Raw genomic sequence first — 3,839 nt, forward strand, 5'->3', positions numbered from 1 at the left:
GGGTTTCCTTTTTTTTACATCTTCGCCAGTACTTGTTTGTTTATTATTGATAGTAACCATTCTGGCAGGTAGCCATGTCTTTAGGGTTCTCTATGCACAATATCATGTGGTTTCAATTTGCATTTCTCTGATAATTAGTGATGTTGAATATTTTTCCATATGTCTACTGGCCCTCTGTATGTCCTCTTTGGAGAAGTATCTATTCAAGTCCTTTGCCCATTTCTTTAATGGGATTATTTGTCTTCCTGGTGTTGAGTTGCTTAAGTTCTTTATATATTTTGGAAATCAATCCCTTAGCAGATATATCATTGGCAAATATGTTCTCCCATACAGTGGGTTCCCCTTTAATTTTGTTAATGGTTTCCATTGCTATGTAGAAGCTTTTTAGTTTGATATATTAGTAGCCCCATTTATGTTTCCTTTGTTTCTCTTGCTTAAGAGATGTATTGGTGAAAATACTACTATGAGCTGTCTGAGATTATATTGCCTATGTTTTCCCCTAGGATTTTTTGTTAGTAAGCAAAATCACCCAAATAAATTTAATATAAACAGACAAGCAAATAAATAAAATCTCCTAGTATTTTATGATTTCATAACATACACTTAAGTTTTTTATCCATTTTGCATTTATCCTTGTGTATGGTGTAAGTTGGTGGTCTACTTTCATTTGTTTGTTTGTTTTTTTGTTTGTTTTTTTGCACATGCCTGTCCAATTTTCCCCACACCATTTATTGAAGAGACTATCTTTACTCCATTGTATGCTTTTGCCTCTTTAGTCAAATATTAATCACCCATATTGGAGTGAATTGATTTCTGGGGTCTCTGCTCTATTCCATTGGTCTATATGTCTGTTGTTGTGCCAATACCAGGCTGTTTTGATTACAATGGCTTTGTAGTATAGTTTGATATGTGGTATTGTGAGCCCTCCAAGTTTGATCTTCTTTCTAAAGATTTCTGTGGCTCTTTGGGATTTATTTTTCTTTTGATTCCATATAAATTTTTGGAATATTTGTCGATCTGTGAAATATGATGTTGCTGTTTTAATAAGGATTATGTTGAAACTGTAAATTGCTTTGGGTAATATAGACATTTTAACTATGTTAATTCTTCCAATCCATGAGCATATAATGTGCTTCCAATTTTTAAATTATTCCTCTATTTCCTTTTGCAATGTCCTATAGTTTTCTGAGTACAAGTCTCTTACCTCCTTGGTTAAGTTAATTCCAAGGTATCTTATTTTTATTGACGTTGTGCAGTGATAAATTGAATTGTTTTATTGGTTTATCTTTCTGACAGTTAATTATTGGTGTATAAACAATGCCATCAATTTATGGAGGTTAATTTTGTATCCTGGTAGACTGTTGAATTAATTTATTAAATCTAGCATTATTTTGGTAGTGTCTTTTGGGTTCTCTATGCACAATATCATCTGTGAATGACAGTTTTACTTCCTCCTTTCCAGTTCAGATACTTTCATTTTTTCTTCTTGTCTGATGACTATGGCTAGGATTTCCAGTGCTATGTTGAATAAGAGTGGTCAAAGCGGACATCCCTGTCTTGTGCCTGACCTTAAGGGGAATGCTTTAAATTTGCCCATTGAGTATGATATTGGCTGCAGGTTTGTCATATATGGCCGTTATTATGTTGAGGTATGATCCCTCTATTTCCACTATGCTGAGATTTTTTTTTTATGCTGAGAGTTTTTATCAAAAAAGGGTGCTGGATTTTGTCAAATGCTTTTTCTACATCAATTGATATGATCATGTGATTTTTGTCTTCTAATTTGTTTATGTGATCGATCACATTTATTAATTTGTGAATATTGTATCAGCTTGCATCCTCACAATAAATCCCACTTGGTCATGGTGTATGACCTTATTAAGGTACTGCTGGATCCGATTTGCTAATATTTTGTTGAGGATATTAGCATCAATATTCATCAGGGATATTGGCCTGTAGTTCTCTTTCTTTGTAGTGTCTTTATCTGGTTTTGGAATTAGGTTAATGCTAGCTTCATGAAAAAAACTTAGAAGTGTTCCTTCCTCTTGGATTTTTTGGAATAGTTTGAGAAGGATAGGTGGTAGTTCTTTGAATGTTTGGTAAAACTCCCATGTGAAACCGTCCAGACTAGGTCTTTTGTTTGCTGGGAATTTTGTGATTACTGCTTCAATTTTGCCAGCTGTTATTGGCCTATTCCATTTTTCTCATTCTCTTTGATTGAGTTTCAGAAAATTATATTTTTCTAGGAATATGTCCATTTCAGCCAGGGTGTACAGCTTGTTGGAATATAGTTGTTCATAGTATTTTTTTTAATGATCCTGTGTATTTCTGGTTGGGTCAGTTGCACTTCACCTCTTTAGTTTCTGATTTTATTTGGGTCCTCTCTATTTCTCAGAGTATTGACCAAATATTGCAGGAAGATCTATTGATGTTAAATAATTCAGATTATTATTTTTCTATGAATAGTTTAGAATGAAGTTCTTTAAAATAGTAAGAAAAGTTACTTGCTGTTGGAGAGAATTACACCAAAGGTCTTGACTATATCTCAAAACTATTTTTTATTCTGTTTAATGCCTATATCCATAATCATGCTTTTTTTGAATGGCTTAAAATGGATGAATCTGTTTTATTACTTTATCAACAAATCACAGATAACATATAAATTATAATGCCCATTTATTAACTAGCTTTCAAAAACACTTTTCAATGATCCCCTCTCTAATCCAACTGTGAGGTAAATAGATGGCAAATGTGATTAACCTTAACCCTAGTAGGATATTGCTTGTTTAAGGTTACCTAGGACCGTGGTCAGGAAACTGCGGCTCGCGAGCCACATGTGGCTCTTTGGCCCCTTGAGTGTGGCTCTTCCTAAGCCTTAGGAGTACCCTAATTAATTTAATAACAATGTACCTACCTATATAGTTTAAGTTTAAAAAATTTGGCTCTCAAAAGAAATTTCAATTGTTGTACTGTTGATATTTGGCTCTGTTGACTAATGAGTTTGCTGACCACTGATCTAGGAGATCAGTGACAGAGCCAAAAGTTTATTTTTTAAATTCCTACTTTAAATTTGATAAGAACATGTAGATGTGCTTTTATGTAACCAGCTCAGCTTTTTAAGTTTTTCTGGGAAATTAAAATTATCAATTTCCATAAGAAATAAATAACATGAATGAAATATAACATAAGAATTCCCTTTATCTCACATTCTTCTTAGCTAAGCTGTTTTGAAAATTGCAAAATTACCCTGAACTAGACATTATATTAAAAGATGTTATCACATATATTTCTTGTTTACTGAACTGTATCAATGAAGGTAAATTGCCAACTATATTATGCAATATATACATACAAACCTGGTAAAAGAAGCAAAATGACACTTAAAATCTTAACTAATAAAGACAAATAATGATTAGTGAAAATTTTGAATTATGGCTTTTAAAAATAAAATTTACTTTACTTTACTAAAGTTCATAGAGTAAATCTAATTTTAAAAATATAAGAATTATCCCTGGCCAGGTTGGCTCAATGGAGAGAGCACTGGCCCAAGCTGAGTACTGAAGGGTAGCAGGTCAAGGGCATGGAACTCAGTTGTAGGCTTGATAGCTGGCCCTGGTCCGGGTGCATGTGGGAGGCAACCACTGGATGTTTCTCTCTGTCTCTATTCCTCCCTTCCATTCTCTCTAGAAATCAATGGGAAAATATCCTCAGAGGAGGATTAACAACAACAAAAAAAGCTACAGGTAAAGTTGTCAGTAAGATGACGTATTGCGTTTGATAGTAGAACAGGCTACTTTCACAAAGGAGCATCCTTTGAGCAAGAAAGAATCTTTTAGGAA

The sequence above is a fragment of the Myotis davidii genome, unplaced genomic scaffold (assembly GCF_000327345.1).
Source record: "Myotis davidii unplaced genomic scaffold, ASM32734v1 scaffold860, whole genome shotgun sequence".
Lineage (NCBI taxonomy): Eukaryota > Metazoa > Chordata > Mammalia > Chiroptera > Vespertilionidae > Myotis > Myotis davidii.